Source organism: Gracilinanus agilis, chromosome 2 (assembly GCF_016433145.1).
Source record: "Gracilinanus agilis isolate LMUSP501 chromosome 2, AgileGrace, whole genome shotgun sequence".
In the NCBI taxonomy this organism is placed as follows: Eukaryota; Metazoa; Chordata; class Mammalia; order Didelphimorphia; family Didelphidae; genus Gracilinanus; species Gracilinanus agilis.
Genome location: NC_058131.1, coordinates 527,363,496 through 527,382,232, shown reverse-complemented (window position 1 = coordinate 527,382,232; position 18,737 = coordinate 527,363,496). Strand labels below are relative to the sequence as shown.

Sequence of the window (18,737 nt, the reverse complement as noted above, 5' to 3'; positions counted from 1 at the left end):
TGGAAAATAGGCACACTAATATATTGTTGGTAAATCTATAAATTAATCCAAATTTCCTAGGAAACAGTTTGATTTATTAGAGAAAAGGCACTAAACTGTTGACTTCACTAATGGAGAATTCAATAAGATCAATGACAAAAAACAGTTCTATACATAACAAAATAGCATTTTGTGGTAGCAAAAATCTGGAAACAAAATGGGTCCCTATTGATTGAGTAAAGGCGGGACAAATTGTGGCATACAAATGTAATGAAATACTACTGTGCCACAAGAAAAGATGAATATGAGCAATTCAAAGAAATAGAGGGTGACTCGTATGAAGTGATACAGAGTGAAGAATGCAGAATCAAGAGAACAAAATATACTACGGCATGATAGTATGAATGAATCTGCACTGACAAAAATTCCTAGAAGTGGAAAATTCAATGGTAATCATACTGAGTCACAATTATGAAGGCCCTTTTCAAACTCTAAACATTCTCAGGATTAATGAGTTCAGACTCTGACATTTGCTAGGTGTGAGGCTGGGTAAGTCACTTTCTGCATCTGTACATATCTGGGCTGCTAGGTTTTTTTTTAGAAGAAGCTGAAGTACATGATCTCTTAGCTGCTATCACTAAGACCTGTCATTTTAGCAAGAACCATAGAAAGGATAAATTTCAGTTTTTGAGACTGAAATATATACACAGAAAAGGGTCATGTGACAGATGTCTTTTCATAAGGAGGAAATATTTATCAATGCAAAACATAACCATAACCTTAAATTAAAGTGACTGAATGCTAATATAAAGAGGCAGCTGGATGGCTCAGTGGATAGAGCACTGGACCTGGAGTCAGGGAGACCTGAGTTCAAATTTGGTCTAGGACATTTAGTAGCTTTGAGATCATGGGCAAGTCACTCACCCTATTTGTCTTAATCCCTTGAAGAAGAAAATAGCAAATCACTCAGTATCTTTGCCAAGAAAACCTCATGGGAAGTATTGGCATGCCATGGTCATGAAGAGGCAAACATGATTGAACAATGCCAATACGATGTCATTGATAATGTGTGAGAGACAGTATAGTCTAGTGTAGTAGTTCCCAAACTTTTTTGGCCTACCACCCCCTTTCCGGAAAAAATATTACTTAGCCCCCTGGAAATTAATTTTAAAAAATTTTAATAGCAATTAATAGGAAAGATAAATGCACCTGTGGCCATCATTGCTCCCCTGGATTGCTGCAGCACCCACCAGGGGGAGGTGGCACCCACTTTGGGAATCACTGGTCTAGTGGCTTGTCAAGTCTTACCTCTGACATACTAGCTGTGAGACTCTAAGCAAGTCGCAAACTCTCCGTGTTCTTGGCAACTCTCTAAAACTATGACCTAATGTGTACAGATGGAAGGGGAGTTCTTGCCACCAACAAAATCACAAGACCTCTCCACCCCCCAAAGTATTAGAACAGAAAGGGAAGGGTTAGAAAAATTACTGGACTCTCAGGAAAATCCTGATTAGAACTCTTTGTTGTTATCCTAAACTTTTAGCTTCAGTCTCTATTTATTCTACCAAAAAGCACGATGTGTATAAAAATGCAGAGAGTCTGTAATGACCTTGCTTTTCTTTATATTTCAAATAGCTGATATATATGCTAGTGGGCAGAAATCTCAAAATCTTGCTTAAAACTCCGTTTTTTTCCACTCAGTGGAATTAGTGGCCATTACTCAGAAGGTAAATATGCCCAGAATGCGAGATGAGGAATGACTGCTTCAAACTACCAGGATATGTACAGCTAAGCAAAGCTCTGCATAATTTAATTTATGCAGGAATGAATAGGCGGTTTGGGACAGTAGACACAAATGTTAGCAGAAAATAGCTTTCCCATATGAATCTCCAAGTTTTACATCTATTCTTTTCATTTATCTTATAGTCATCTCTATGTGAGGTTATAAAGGAAAGGATTAGGGGGGTCTCAATTACAACCCAAAGTACTCTTCAGAAATCATTTGGTCCAAAAGATACATGTAAAACCCAGTGGAACTGCTTGTCAGCTCTGGGAGGGAAGAGGGGAGGGAGAGAACATGAATCATGTAACCATGGAAAAATATTCTAAACAAATTAATTCATTAAAAAAAGAAAAAAAAAAAAGAAATCATGTAGTCCAATGGCGGCAATTTACTGATGAGGAAATTGGGGCCTGGAAAGGTGATGTGTACAAAAACTCAACAGCACAAGCAGTAAGACACAATGCAGGGATTCAAATGCGGAGCCTAAATCCAGTATACTTTACATCACCCCATGCTGCCTCTTAGAAAGACCATATCTATTTCTCCAGCTGGAGAAATTCAAGCAGGAAGCAGTTAAGTGGTAGATAGTTTGGAGAATTAGATACAAATCTTTTAAAGGCAAATTTAATTCAATTCCCAATAAAATGCAGATTACAAGTTCTGAAAGCCAACAAAGTTAAAACAAGAAGTTGAATCCAATTAAGAAATTTGCTAATTTCTACTTTTTAAAAAAAAGTCTGTTTAATAAACATTTGTACTGAATAGAGAAAAGACTCTGCTAGAACAAAATAAACATTTGTTGTTGTTAGGTGACTCTTTGTGATACCATTTGGGGTTTTCTGAGCAAAAGATACTGGAGTGGTTTGCCATTTCCTTCTCCAGCTCATTTGAGAGATGAGGAAACTGAGGCAAATAGAGTGAAGTGACTTGCCCAGAGTCACATAGTTAGTGTCTGAGAACAGGTTTGAAATCAAGAATCTTTTTGATCCTAGGAGCAGCACTCTACCATGCTACCTAGTTGTCCAATCCTTTGTTAATCAGCTTGTTAAATGTACAACACAGTAGCATACCTTAATTAATTGCTTAGCTGATTTCTCTCTTAGATTTGGGGGAGGGATAAAGGTGGGCCTAGAGTCAAGAAGACTCATTTTCATGAATTCAAATGTGACCTCAGACACTTATTAGTTGTGTGACCGTGTGAAAGTCATTGAACTCTTTTTTGCCTCAGTTTCTGATCTGTCAAATAAGATGGAGATGGATGGCAAACTATTCCAGTATCTTTGCCCAGAAAACGCCAAATGAGGTCACAAAGAGTCAGAGGCAACTAAACAATAGGCCACCACACCTTTATTTATTCCTTAGGTGATTTATTCCCTAGACTTGGGGGAGTAACAAATGCTGGAATGTACCTGAGGGAATGGGAGGTTGGCAGTCAATAAGTCCAGAGTAATTCAGTCAATCTCTAACAGAATCTTACCCGCCTCCAAAATGCTTCCCTCTAGCTGGAAAAGTAGCACAAAGTGGAAACTATTTTGTTAATGTCACAGGGGCCTTGATGAACTTTCTTCAGAGGCATGGCGCCTGTGTCCTTTCAGAATAATCTCAAATTTTCTAGAACTTCTGCAAGGTTCTGGGTGGGGTTAAAAATGTAGAATTGGAGACTACAATTTAATTCCCACTGAACAAAGTTATAGGGCTGGAACTAATCCCAGAGTGACGCCACACAGCAAGTTACACAGGCAAAGGACACGATCAGGAAAAACAGAACGGGAGGAGTAAGGCCAAACACTGAGCATAAAGTAAATTAGTTATATTTAACACAACTGTGTTTTATTTTTAAGTTTTACTGATGTCTTTTCTTTAAATTTTCATATCACAATCATTTTTCCATGTACCCCCCCTTCTCCACTTTGAATTCTTCTTTGTGTGGAAGGTCCTGCCGCCCCTGTGTTCTGTGAACATTTCTGGTTGTTGAAAGAAAAGAAAGGACAGTTGTGTGTAGGGCACTGATAAAATCAGCTGGAAAAGAAACAGCCCCTCAGATAAAAGCATTTGAGGAGAGACACAGATTGTTCTGAGAACCAACCCTTGTCTAGTAGTATCAGATCTCAAACTATACTACAAAATAATAGTCATCCAAATGATTTGGCCCTGATTAAAAAAGAGGGAAATAAGTGGAAAAAATCTGTCCAGTATGTAAAAGCAAACAAACCTAGTTTGCTTAGTGTTTGATAAATCCCAGGTGCTGGGGTAACAATCCTCTCTTTAACAAAATTCCTTTGAAAATTAGCAGACTGGCAGAAAGTAGATTTAGACCGACATCTCACACCTTAGACCAAGATCCTAATAAATATACATAACTTAGAGATGAAAGCTTACATAATAAATTTGAGGAGCAAGAAAGAAATTTCCTACAAGATTTATAAAGAGAGGAAGAGTTTAATATAAAAAAATAGTCACAGAAGAAAAAAATGGACAATTCTGATTCTATAAAATTTTAAAGTCCTCCCCCCACCAAACAAAAACAAATCAGTTAAAATCAGAAGGGAAAGTTAGATGGGAAGAAATCTTTGCAACAAATTTCTCTAATAAAAGTCTCATTTCTGAAACATCTGAGAAATTGATTCAAATTTATAAGAATAAGAGTCTTTCCAAAATTGATAAACGGTCAAAGGATATGACTAGGTGGATCATGAAGAAATCTAAGCTATCAAAGCCATATGAAAAAAATGCCCCCACTTCACTAATAATTAGAGAAAAACAAAATAAAACTTGGAGATTTTATACCTCATATCTTTCTGATTGGCAAAGATGATTAAAAAAAGAAAATGACAAATGTTGGAGGAGCTGTGGAAAACATGCAAATAAAAACACCGCCTGCCAGGAGAGCTATGAATTGTTCAGTCATTATGCAAAACAAGTTGTAACTATACCTCAAAAGTTACTAACCTGGGTATATACACTCTTTGATCCAGCAATATCACAATCCCACTACTATACTCCAAAGATATCAAAGAAGAAAAAGACTGAAATGTTTAAAAAAAAAAATCTTCTTGTAGTGGCAAAGAATTGGAAATCATGGAGATGCCCATCAGCTGGGTAATATATGGATGAATTATATGGATATAATAGAATTGCTCCAAAGGAAATGATGAAAGGAACAATTTCAGAAAAACCTGGGAAGACTTCTATGAATTGATGAAGAGTGAAGTGAATAGAACCTAGAGAACAAATTACATAATAACAATATTATTAAAAACGAGCAACTTTGACAGACTTAAAAAGCTCTGATCAGTGCAACAACCAGCTAGGAGTCCAAAGAACTGATAATGAATTCTGCTGTTGGATTCAGGATACAGAATGACATATATTTTTGGACATTGTGAAGGATTTTGTTTTGTTTAACTATGCATATTTGTTGAAAGGTTTTTGTTCTACTTTCTTTTTTCAGTGAATGGGGGACTAGAAGGAGAGAAAAGAAATGCTTATTAATTTATTTTCAAAGTAAAATTTGTTACATAAATATTTAAATAAAATAAATATCAAAAGTAGATTTTTATTTTAAAAGAAAAATAAAACTCATGTAAAAAAGAAAGCAGCCTTTAGGATTTATTTGAAAACAGCTCAGAGGTTAGGAACACTGACTGAGGCAGGGACAACTAGAGGGCATTGTGGTCAATGAGTTTCTTTGTATACAACTGTTTTCAGAGTTTTTGAAGAATAGAGCTGTTAGGGGACTATGGGAAGATTATATAAAGGGTGTTGAGATCATATTTCACAGACAAGTCACTAAACACAATTATGACCTGATTTGAGACATTAGAAGTGATGACCACATGAAGATACAGCAGATACAAGATGAGAAGCTGAAAGTCAGAAGAATACTAACAAGCTGGAGACACAGGAGGGAAGTAGAGAAACTTGATTGCAGAATACAGAATTCTACTATAGGTGAGCACAGCCAATACGCAGGCTTTGCAGAGGATACAAGGAGCTACTGAATTAGAATGCACCGCAGCTGCTAGAAACTAGTGGGAAGAAAAGAGAAGAGCTGATTGCCATGTACTGCCAGAAAGGGAAAAATTTCTCAGGGATGCTTATGATACCCTTCTTGTTTGAGAAAAGGAAAAACATTTTAATTTATAATAAATAGAGCTGAATTATCTAGATTCCAGGCTTAAGGAAACAGCATTTCACCAAAATAGTGTAATACTAGCATATTTTACTAAAAGAACACATCACTTCCTCAGGAACCTGCCACAGGAGGCTATGTGCTAAAAGAGTGTGAAACTCTGTTTTAACTCACTGTTTTAACAACCAGAGAATAACTGAGAGATGGCTTTGCTCAGTAGTAGAACTCTGTGGACCGGAAGGGAAGCGATTAGTAGTGAAGTGGTTTTATGGGTGATATAGGCACAGATTGTTCCCTGAAGACATCATTACAGTCTAGAGTTATGAGTTGCATTCAGCAGATGGATTTCCCTACTCATGGATTTCAGTTAAATGTACACTTACTCTTACCCATAAACACTACATATGTATTGGGTGACTCTGGTTTATGAATAAGCTGTGATATTCTTGCTTTTGCTTCCCATTGAGTGTTAAGATTATTCCTATATTTGCCTTCTATTGAGTAAATGTTATGATTCTTATGGCTTTTACCTTATCACTTCATATTTCATATCTAAGAACCAATGACATCATTGTGACTGTGTGTAAACGGAGAGCATACCAATGGGGGCTCAGGAGCTAAAGTGGCAAGTAGTAGAAATGCATACACACCCACATCAGGATCTTGAGAACTACGCAAAATCAGCATAGCATATTCCTCCTTGGGACTCTCTGACATGCCAATATTAATTCATGTTGGGTGTGTAAGAGTCTAAGTTAGAGAGTTCAGATGACACATGGCATGCCATGCCTGAGCTACATTTGTAACAAAGAAAAAACAATTCAGTAAAGTCAAACAATACAAAGACTATATATATGTATATTTACATCATACATATAAATACATATACACACACACGTGTGTGTGTGTGTGTGTGTGTGTGTGTGTGTGTGTAAAACATTTGTACCTCTTACCTTTCCAGCAAGAGGAAGGAAATGTGTTTATCATCTGTTCCTCTGATCAAGATTGGTCATTACAATTAATTGGAGTTTGACTACCTTTCAGTGATGTTTTCATTTACACTATGATAGCCATTGTGTACACTGTCAGATCTTAGATAATTTAAACAATTCAATCTACATTTCCCAAAATATTTTGGCCACAGAACACAGTTGGATTTGAAATATGATCATCAGAACTCATAAATGATTGAGAATGGATAGGTGTGGACTTATACCCCTAGGATAAGGCTGAGTTGAGGAACTATTGTCATAAAATAGAGACAAATTAACCTATTTTCATACTGAAAAACTGCTGCATATATATGTGTGTGTGTGTGTGTGTGTGTGTGTGTGTGTGTGTGTGATTTAACATTTAATATTTTAGAGTGGATAATATCACTGCATAAAAAAAATTTAGCTTTGAGGAATAATGGGATATGCTGAGTTAGATAATCCTATCTTGAAGAACCACAGTGAGTGTCATATTAGCTATATGATAAAGGTTTCTTTCTATATACACCTACCTAACCTTACCCTTTTGTTTCAAATTAGAAGGCACCAACCAGTTTTACTCCTACATCAGACAATGGCATCAGTCAAGCTACCATTGTTGTTTCAACAAAAAGATTGACTCTAAATAATTTCCTATTGAAAACTGCCCTCCAACATCTTCACAAAAACCAGTCATGTATCAGGGCATTAAGAATCTCAGAAACACATGCAAAAAAGCAGAAATATTAACTGTACACTTATCAGACCATGATGCAATAAAATTTACATGCAATGATGTGCCTTAGAAGCATAGATTAAAAATTAATTGGAAACTAAATAAATTAATCCTGAAGAATGAGTGCTTTGGAGAACAAATCACCAAAACAACCAATGATTTCATTAAAGATAGCGACAAGAATGAGATGACATGTCAAAATTTGCGGGATGTAGTTAAAGCAGTACTTGAGGGAAAATGTATATCTCTAAATGCAAACATCAATAAAAAAAAAAGAACAGATCAATGAATCAGGCATGCAAAAGACAAAGAACAAATTAAAAATCCCCAATTAAACACCAAAATGAAATCCTGAAAATTGAAGAAGAAATTAATAAAATTGAAAATAAAAAACAAATTAATTAAAATAATAAATATATCTAGGAGCTGACTTGTGAGGGGGGAAAGGAAAAATCATTGGTTAATTTGATTTAAAAATTAAAAAGAAAATTAAATTATCTGTATCAAAAAAGAAAAGGATGAATGTAAAGAAGATGAAATTTTAGGGATTAGTTTGACCAATTATATGCCAGTAAAAATAATAATAAACAATCTGGAAGAACAAAAGGTCAAGAATATCAAAAGAATCAAGGGAGGAAATATTAAGGAAGGTGAGCTAGCAATACTAGATTTCAAATTATATTGCAAAGTGGTAATTCATCAAAGCAATTAGATACTAGCTAAGAAAAAGAGCAATTAATCCATTGCAGTGGAATAGATTAGGTACACAATACATAGTAGTAAATGATCATTGTAACCTAGTGTTTGATAAACCCAAAGGTCCCAGCTTTGGGAGCAAGAAATCACTATCTGACAAAAATTGCTGAGAAAATTGGAAAGCTATTTGGAAGACACACCATATACCAAAATAAGGTCAAAAGGAGTACATGATTTAGACATAAAGGATACTACCAAAGTCAAATTAGTGGAGCATGGAAATTTTAACTTGTCAGACCTGTGGATAAAGTAATAGTTTATAACCAAGAGAGATAAAGAGGATTGTGGGAAGTAAAATGGATAATTTTGATTACATAAAAGTAAGATGTTTCCGTACAAACAAAATCAGTACAGCTGAAAGCAGGAAACTGGAGGGGGGAAATTTTACAGTAAGTTTCTCTGACAAAGGTCTCATTTCTTGAATATATATGAAACTGAGCCAAAATTATAAAAACAAGAGCCATTCCCTAACAAATAAATGGTCAGATGATATAAACAGGCAATTTACAGAAAAAGAAATCAAAGCTATGAAAAAAAGCTCTAACTCACTAATGAATAAGAAACTGCAAGTTAAAACAACTCCGAGGTACCACCTCACACCTATCGTATTGGCTATTGTGACAGAAAAGGAGAATGATAAATACTGGAGGAGATGCAGAAAAATAGGGATGCTAATGCACTATTTGAATAGTGAACTAGTCCAACCATTCTGGAGATCAATTTGGAACTATGCCTGGAGCTCTATAAAACTGTGCATAGTCTTTGACCCAGCAATAAAGTCTGTCCCTCAAAGAGATCAAAGAAAAGAGAAAAGGTCTTATATGTAAAATATATATTTATAGCAGCTCTTTTTATGGTGGTAAAGAATTGGGAATTGAAAGAATACTCATCAACTAAGGAATGGTTGAACAAGTTGTGGTATATGTTTTTGATAGAATACTATTGTGCTATATTAAAGGATGCACAGGATGGTTTCAGGAAAACCTTGGAAGATTTATATGAACTGATGTAAAGTAAAGTGAGCAGAGCTAGGAGATTATTGCACATAGTAAGAGCAATTGTGGTAAGGTTGATCAAACATTAAAGTCTCAGCTACTTTTATCTATATAACGATCCAAGACAATTCCAAAGGACTCATGTTGAAAAATGCTATCCACCTTCAGGGAAAGCTCTGATAAACTCTGAGGACAGATTTAAGCATACTTTTTTACATTTTATGTTTCTTGGTTTTTATTTTTATATCATGGCTAATATGGAAATATGTATTATATGACTTTATACATATAATGGATATTGTATTTCTCTTTTCAACAGATGCTGAAGGGGTAGGAGGGAGAGAATTTATAGAAGAAAGGAAGAAAGGAAGGGAGAAAGGGAGGGAGGGAATCATTCCAGGACTTAGAGAACTTCTTGGCTATGGGGCAGGTAGGTGACTCAGTGGAGAGAGACAGGAGGACCTAGGTTCAAATCTGACCTCAGACACTTCCCTAGATGTGTGATCGTGAGCAAGTCACTTAACCCCCACTACCTAGCCCTTTATAATCTTTTGCCTTGAAGCCAATACTTAGTACTGATTCTAAGATGGAAGATTAGGGAAAGAAAGAAAGAAAGAAAGGAAGGAAGGAAGAAAGAGAGAGAGAGAGAGAGAGAGAGAGAGAGAGAGAGAGAGAGAGAGAGAGAGATAAAGAATTGCTAGGCTGTCAGATATCAAGTCTTACTTAAACTTTTTATCATACCCAGTATCTAGCCCAGTGCTCTAAGTACATCATTATATGATCTGTAAAGAGTAATAGTTAATTTTCCTTATCATCTACTTTAATTCTTTCAATTTCTTTTTCTTTTCTTATTGCTAAAGCTATCTTTTCTTGTACAATATTAAATAATAGTGATAATAATGGGCATGCTTGTTTCATTCCTCATCTTATTGGGAAGGTTTCTAAATTAAAGATGTGACTTGTTGATGGCTTTAGATAATTTCAGAAAATGTGTTGAAAACCATAATTGGGAAAATAAGATATTTTAAAAAATAAAAAATATTTTACATGTAACTGAGTAAAAATAAAATAAAAATTCAATGTAAAATACAACTCAAGAATATATAATCAAATATGTGTCATTTATAGGGATGTATATTTTAAATCAATAAACATTTATTCTGTGCCTTTAAATAATTATTTGATGTATATTTTTTAAAAACTGGCCTTATTACAAGTAGGCCAACACCAAATGCTGAAACTTTTCCATGTATTATTAAACTTATTTTAATTGTTGTTGTGTTTTGTCTTAATTTTTTTTATATTTTAAATTTACCTGAGAAGTACAATCATAAAAGCGGAAATAAAAGAATAATGTAGGAAAATATGGTATTTAATATTCACTTAGTGCTTTATAAAAATTTCAACAAATGTGGAGGTTCAAGGAGTTCACAACTGGGAAATGAAAGTTAAGGGGGAAATATATCCTGTTAAATTGTCCTTTCTCACCTAAAAAAAAATATGTCCATATATCTTAACTAATAAGTGATAAAGTCCTAAATGATTGCAGTCAACAGAAGATGGGGAGAGTAAGGAGCAAGGGACAGAAAATGTTCAATAATGTAATGAAGACAAAACCACAAAGGAAAAAAGCTATCATGTTACCATGCCTTAAAGTTACATATTGACTAAAATATGTCCTCAGCATCCAGGCTGTGGAACTAGAGCAAAGCACTTCTAATGAAATCATTTCATATTTCTATATGTAATGCACATGGATGGAATCCAAGACAGACTTGCCTTATGTGAGTTCTATTGTAAAGCATGTACAGGGTGTTATGGTGAGGTTTTGATGAAGAAAAGAGAAACACATTATCCTGATTCTTTTCTGAAGCTATTAAATTTTGATCCATGAGCAATCTCATAGATTTCTCCTGGGATAATACCCAAGCTATAGTATTGATGATATGGGAGAGGTAATAATCTGCCCCTTGGGATGACTGCCTGTTGCTTGAAGTGAGAAGCAACAGTAATGACTATTTATTAACAAAGGAAAATTGAAAGGATGAGGTGATATTGTGATTAAAATAGTATTCTAGTTACTTGGTTAATTTCTCTCAATGCACACTGTCCTTCTTGTGTACAACATTTTCTTTGAGATACCAGAAAAGTCTAAAGAGGAGGTTTTATTGTGTATTTGACCTGACCAAAACATGTTCCCCAAATAGAAGCTATAGTTAGGTACACAAATTTACCTCTGAGAGAATGCAGCTTTGTTTATGTTCTTTGATAATGGTCTTATTAAAAGAATATATAAAATTATCTATAATCATATTTTAAAAATGTTCCAAATCACTCAATTAGAGAAATGCAAATTAAACCAACTCTGAAATACTACCTTATACCTATCAGATTGGTTAACATGAGCAAAAAGGAAAATGATAAATACTGGAGAGGACGTGGGAAAATTGGAAAATGAATACACTGTTGGTGGAACTGTGAACTGATACAGTCATTCTGGAGAGCAATATGGAACCACATGCAAAGGGCCATAAAACTATGTAATCCCTTTGACCCAGCAATACCACTGATGGGTCTGTAGCCTAAAGAAATCAGAGATAAGAGAAGAGGACCTACCTGTATCAAAATATTTTTAGCAGCTCTTTTTGTAGTGACAAAGAATTAGAAATTGAGAGAGGTTGGCCATCACTTGGGGAACGGACGAACAAGATGTGGTATAAGGTGTGTAATGGAATACTATCATGCCATTAGAAACAGGATGAGTTCAGAAAACCCTGGAAAGACTTATATGAACTGATGCAAAGACAAGAGAATAGAACCAGGAGAATAACATATATAGGAACAGAAATATCATATGATGTTCAACTGTGAAGGACTAAACCATTATCAAAAAAGCAAGTTTCCAAGATAACTACAAGGGACTCATGATGAAAAATGCTATCCATAGCCAAAGAAGGAACTGTTGAGTCTGATTACAGATCAAAACATGCCATCTTCCACTTTATTTCCTTTGAGTTTTTTATTGTTTGTGTGAGAAGTATCATGACATGAACAACATGGAAATATGTATTGCATGAAAGCACCATGTCAGACTGTTGACCACCTCAGGGAGAGGACGGAAGGGAGAGAGGGAGAAAATCTGAATCCTAAAATGGCAGAAAGTAATTCTCAAAAATTGTTTCTACATGTAACTGAAATAAATGATTTTTAAAAAAATAAAAGAATATAAATACCAAAAGTTAACAAGCATTTATTAAGTATCTACTATGTGCTAGATACTGGATATATTAACACAAAAGGGAAATAGTCCAAGTGCTCAAGGACTTTACGTGACTTGCCCAGGGTCACACACCTAGTGTCAGTGATAGAATTTGGACTCAAGTCTTCCCAATTCAAAAACCAGTACCCTATCATAAGCTATGGTTCCTCTTGAAACACCACTGTAAATAATATTTTATTATGTGTCTTGAATATAAGTATTTAACAAATGTCTGTTAAACTAAATTTGAGTTATATTTATTTCAAATTATTTTTATGAATTTGCTATATATCGAGGAATAAAAATTTCCTTACACAACGAGAAAAAAGGGTTATAAAAAAGACAATATGAATTTCTATTTTCTTTCTCTCAAACATATATATACACATCACATAGTTCCAATATTGTAGTCTGTTTGTTCTTTTCTGAAATTTCTTCTTCTTTTTTAATTAAAAAAAATCTTTTTAGTGGAATTTTAAATATTTTAAAAAATCTTTCATTTACCCTCTTTTTTCTTTTTTCATTATCTCTATCCATATACTTTCATTATTGTTATCCATAACTCTGTCCCCCTGCCCTCTGTAAAGCACTGTCTTGTAACAAATAAAAACTGTTTCATTTAAAAACTAAGTCTATTTGGCTTTCAGGGTCCCTTATGTACAGATTAGCAACTTCTATTTTCTATTTGAGTTTGATACTACCACTCTAGGTCATTGCCTCTCTGCTAAGGGGTAGGAAGAATGCTTCATCATTAATCTTGTGAAATCATGATTTTTGTGGGTTTCTTTTATAGTCTGTTACTTTACTGAAGTTATTGTTTCAATTAATTTTTGGCTGAATATCATTCTCTTACCAAACCATTATGTCATCTACAAAAAGTGATAATTCTTGTTTATTCTTTGCCTTTATTCATTCTCTCAATTTCTTTTTCTTTTATATCTTATTGCTATAGCTAACATTTTTAGCTATCAAATAACAATGGTAGAAATGAACATTCTTGCTCTGCTCTTGATCTTTCAGGGAAAACCTCTAGCATTTCTACACTAAAAATAACTTGAGTTCTTGGTTTTAGATATACTATTTTCCACATTAACAAATGGCCCATTTATTAGCAAGCTTCTTAATGTTTTAAACGTAAATGAGAATCATATTTTGTCAAAAGCCTTTCCTGCATTTATTGACATAATTGTGACTGGTTATTATTAACAAAGTCTATTATGCTTTTATTTTTCCCCAATATAAACCAACCTTGCATTCTAGATATAAATGTATCCATTCTAGATATAAATCATAGTATGTAATCATTAAAATATGGTCTTGTTGACCCTTTCCCAACTTTATATTCAATATTTTTGCATCAACATTCATTAGAGATATCACTCTATAGTAGTAATGGCAAACGTTTGAGAGATCGTGTGCCATGCCCTGCCTCCTCCCCCCACCCTCCAGACGGGGAAGGGGGAAAGCGCTCTCATTGGGCTGCTGGGCAGAGTGGTAGGTGAAGTGAGGAATGTCCTGGGCATGGAGAGGGGCTGGGGAATGGCCCAAATGCTCTGCTCCCTTCCATCTCTTCCACCTGTGATCCACTCACCTTAGCCCAGGCAGGAGAGGGAATAAGTGCTTCCACTGGGCTGCTGGGCAGAGGAGTAGGTGATGTTAGAAATGTCCTCAGGTGTGGTGGTGATGGGGCAGGGAGCAGCTCTGCCTGAGTCCCTCTGGCTTTCTAGTAACAAACTCTGGGAGGCTATGGTGCACATGCCCACAGAAAGGGCTCTCCATGCCCTGTTTGGCATGTATACCATAGGTTCATCATCATGGGTCTATAGTGTTCTTCTACTTCAATATTTAATATTTTCAAATAGAATACAGGGTCAACTAATTCATACATAAGGATTCCTACAGACCAGGTGTAGTCTTAGTTTTAAAATATGATATTGGAGGCAGCTGGGTGGCTCAGTGGATTGAGAGTCAGGCCCAGAGACAGAAGGTCCGGGGTTCAAACCTGGCCTCAGACACTTCCTAGCCATGTGGCCCTGGGCAAGTCACTTGACCCCCATTGCCTAGCCTTTACAACTCTTGTGCCTTAGAACCAATACAGAGTATTGATTCTAAGATGGAAGGTAAGGTTTTTTTTAATGATATTATTTATGTTTTATTGTATTTTATTTATTTTGTGAAATATTTCCCAATTAGATTTTAATCTGGTTCTGGCTGTAGGAGTGTTGTAAGTCACATGTCTAATACTTCTGCTCTACTTTATGTTTCATTTACATATCTGTGCATATTTGTTTAGTAGGAGTTTTGTAGGTTCTCATGTTTTTCTATTTTTGCAAACAATTCATGTGATATTGGAACTGTACTCTGAATGCTTGAGAGAATTCACTTGTAAGTCCATCTGGTCCTGAGCTTTTTTTTCCTTCTTCCCTTTGGGAGTTGTCTCATGGCTTGTTCAATTTCTTTTTCTGAGTTTGGGTTATTTAAATACTTTACTTCATTATATTAGTCTAGGCATTTGATATTTGTATAACTATAATCCATTTCACTTAAGACTATTAATTTTGTTGGCATATGATTGGGCAAAACAGTTTCTAATTATTTTCTTTATTTCTTCTATATTTGCTACAAATTCTTCTTTTTCATTTTTTATATTAAAATTTGGTTTTCCCTCTTTTGTATCAAATTGGCTAACAGCTTAATTTACTGGTTTTAAAAATGTCCTAGTTATATTCATCAGCTCAGGTTTTATTAATTTTCAAAATTCTCATTTTTCTGTTTGATAGTTTTTTAAAATCTGTTGTCTTTCTAGTTTTCTTTAGCTGTATAGCCAATTCATTGATCTGTTCATTCTCTTTTTGGTTGATGAAAATATTTTTGTTGGATTTTTTTTGTTTGTTTAGTCATTTTTCAGTCATGTCTGACCCTGTGACCTTTGGGGGATTTTCTTGGCAAATACACTGAAGTGCTTTGCTGTTTCCTTTCCCAGCTCATTTTACAGATGAAGAAACTGAGGTAAACAGGGATAAGTGACTTTCCCAGGGTCACAGAGCTAGTAAGTTTCTGAGGTTGAATTCGAACTCAGATTTTCCTGACTCTAGGCCTGGCACTCTGTCCACATGTGTTACCTACTTGCCCTAGAAAATATTTAGAGATAAATTTTCCTCTAAAGATTACTTTGGCTGACAACTCAAATGTTTTCATATGTTGTCTTGTTATTATCATTTTTTTTAAATTTTTTTTTTTTTAATTTTAAACCCTTAACTTCTGTGTATTGACTTATAGGTGGAAGAGTGGTAAGGGTAGGCAATGGGGGTCAAGTGACTTGCCCAGGGTCACACAGCTGGGAAGTGTCTGAGGCTGGATTTGAACCTAGGACCTCCCGTCTCTAGGCCTGGCTCTCAATCCACTGAGCTACCCAGCTGCCCCTATTATCATTTTTAAAATGAAAATATCTACTCTTTTTTATGATTTTCTTGTTTGACCCAGTGATTCTTTAGGATGAAATTATTTAGCCTCCACTTAATTTTGAATTCTTTCTTTAAATGCCCTTTATCATAATTTTTATTATATTTTGGTCAGTTTTGTTTAATTTTTCTGCATGATGATTTGACACTCTAGCAAATGATTAATTTTTGAAAAGTTACCATACACTGCTAAGAAATATACTTACGTTATATTTCCAACCATTACTAACCAGATATCAGATCTAGATTTTCTAAAATTGTATTCAATTCTTTAACTTCTTTTCTTTTTTGACTTGTTTAGTTCTAAAGGAGATGACTATTATAAGTTTGCTATCTATTTTCCCCTGGAATTTGTTTATTCTTCCTTCAAGTATTTTGATACTATGCCATTTGGCATAATAAAATGCCAAATTAAGTGTATTATTAACTATGGTACTATTCAGATTAGTCTAATTTCCCTGCTTACCTCTTTTAACTATGTCTATTTTTATGGTTGTTTTATCTGCTTTTTTGAATTCACCAAAAGAGTAACAAATTCTTCTATTACCCCTCCTTTTAACTGTATGAATCTTTGGGTCAAGTGTTTTTTGTTGTTGTTTTTTTTGAAAACAACTCTTGTTGGATTCTGCTTTTCATTTCTATTTTGTGAATAAGTTTCCGCCATTTACAGTTATGATTGTTGGTGTGCTTGTTAATTTCCCTCTATTGTATCTTCTTTATATCTTTTCCCTTTATCATGTTATTTGCAAAGAACAGAAAAAGGGAAAAGAAAGAATTTGATCAATACCAGTAATCTTTCTCTTCTATCATCCTCTCATGACCAAGTCCTGAACCAGATCTTTGATTCTCTTACTTTCTTCCCCTTTTCCATTTACCCTTTATCATCCATACTATGAAACTAACATTTTGCTTATAACTATTCCCTCTCAAAAATAACAAACCTCCCCTTCCTCTTTAGCTCCTTCCTCCTCTACCCTGCCCATTTCCTTTTTGAGTTTAAGGAATTTCTACACCAAATTCTATGAGTGTGTTCAACCCATTTTTTTCAGGTTCACATAAGACTGGGTTCATCAGATGCCTGCTCCTTCTACTCCTTCCCTCTATGTTTGCAATGAGTAGGTTCCTCCTGCTCTTTTCTTAATTTCCACTTTTTTTCTCTATATCTTTTCTTTCTTCTCTTAAAAACAACCAAAAACAACAAACCTACCCATAGACCCTGTTTTTGTCTTATTTTCCTTCATCCACTGGCTGTTCTGGACTCATTATACTTTTTAATTATAGCAGTTTACAAAATTGTTTCACATCTTCATCTCGACCTTCACAATAAAAACTTTGTGAAGTGGACAGCAAATAACAGCATCTTTCTTATGATGTTATTTGCATTAATGTTCAATTTGAAATGAAATCAATTTGACGGGAAAAAATTAAATTTGTCTTGTCTTACTTGATATCATTAACTATAGGCACTTAAAAAAAATCACCTTAAAAGATTTTATGGCTGGCTTAGCTGGGATTTGGTTATTGTGAAGAGTTCTGATACTATAAAAGTCTTAGGAAATGGAAAACCATCGCTGGAATGGTTTGTTACAAGAATGCTTAACTTCCCCTTTTGTATAATGATACTTTTCATTTCCTCCTTATGTAAAAAGGGATGGAGTTGGACCAGATGCATTCTAAAGTTCCTTATATCTCTCCACTATATTTACAAGTTTTAAATTCTGAACTGAAACCTGCCAAATAAGGTCCTACCCATTTTCCTTCTCCAACCCAAATGGCATTAGTGTGTTCTTAGGAAATAGAAACTAATTTTCAACCAAATCATTTCTAGGAAAATGAATGCAACAAACCAAAAAGCTTCATCATAAAAAATTCCCTCCCCTCCCTACCTCTTAGTCCTGCAAAAGAAAGCTAACCAAGTAACAAATATGGTAAGAAAGACCTAATTAATTTGACCTTAGCCTGGAAACTGTTAGAAAGTTGGCTCATTTACTTTCACTTTATTAATTAAAAATAATTTGCTAGGCAAATTAGTTGTAGCAGCAAGATTGCAGAAGAACTGTTTACCTGTTTAAAAGAACAAATATTTTGAAGCATTTGTACTTAAGTTTATACTCAAGAGTGATTAGAGACTAGCTGAGTATTATTTAAGTGGATAAGTTGTTTTTAAAAATCTTCACTTGAGGGGGCAGCTGGGTAGCTCAGTGGATGGAGAGTCGGGCCTAGAGACTGGAGGTCCTGGGCTCAAATCCGTCCTCAGACACTTCCCAGCTGTGTGACCCTGGGCAAGTCACTCGACCCCCATTGCCCACCCTTACCACTCATCCACTAAGGAGCCAATACACAGAAGTTAAGGGTCTTTAAAAAAAATTCTTCACTTGATGCAGAGTGAAATAAGCAGAACCAGGAGAACATCTTACACAGTTAACATCAATATTATGAGATGATCAACTTAGCTCCTCTCAGCCATACAACGATCGAGGACAATTCTGAGGAACTTATGACAAAGAATGTTCTCTACCTCCAGAAAGAAGAGAGAGAAGAGAACTGTTAAGAGTCAGATGTGGATCAAAGCATACAATTTTTCACTTTAGTTTGAGGTGTTGGTTTTTTTTTTTGGGGGGGGGGTTGGTTTTCTGTGAGTATTCTCTTACAACAATGAACAGTA

The 18,737-nt window shown here is 34.9% G+C and overlaps 1 protein-coding gene across 1 annotated transcript in view; it reads right to left on the bottom strand.

The window, feature by feature from the left end:
* EHD4 (EH domain containing 4) overlaps positions 1-18,737 on the bottom strand; it is a 100,161-nt gene that overhangs the window by 60,938 nt on the left and 20,486 nt on the right. The gene's annotated exons all lie outside the window — the stretch shown is intronic.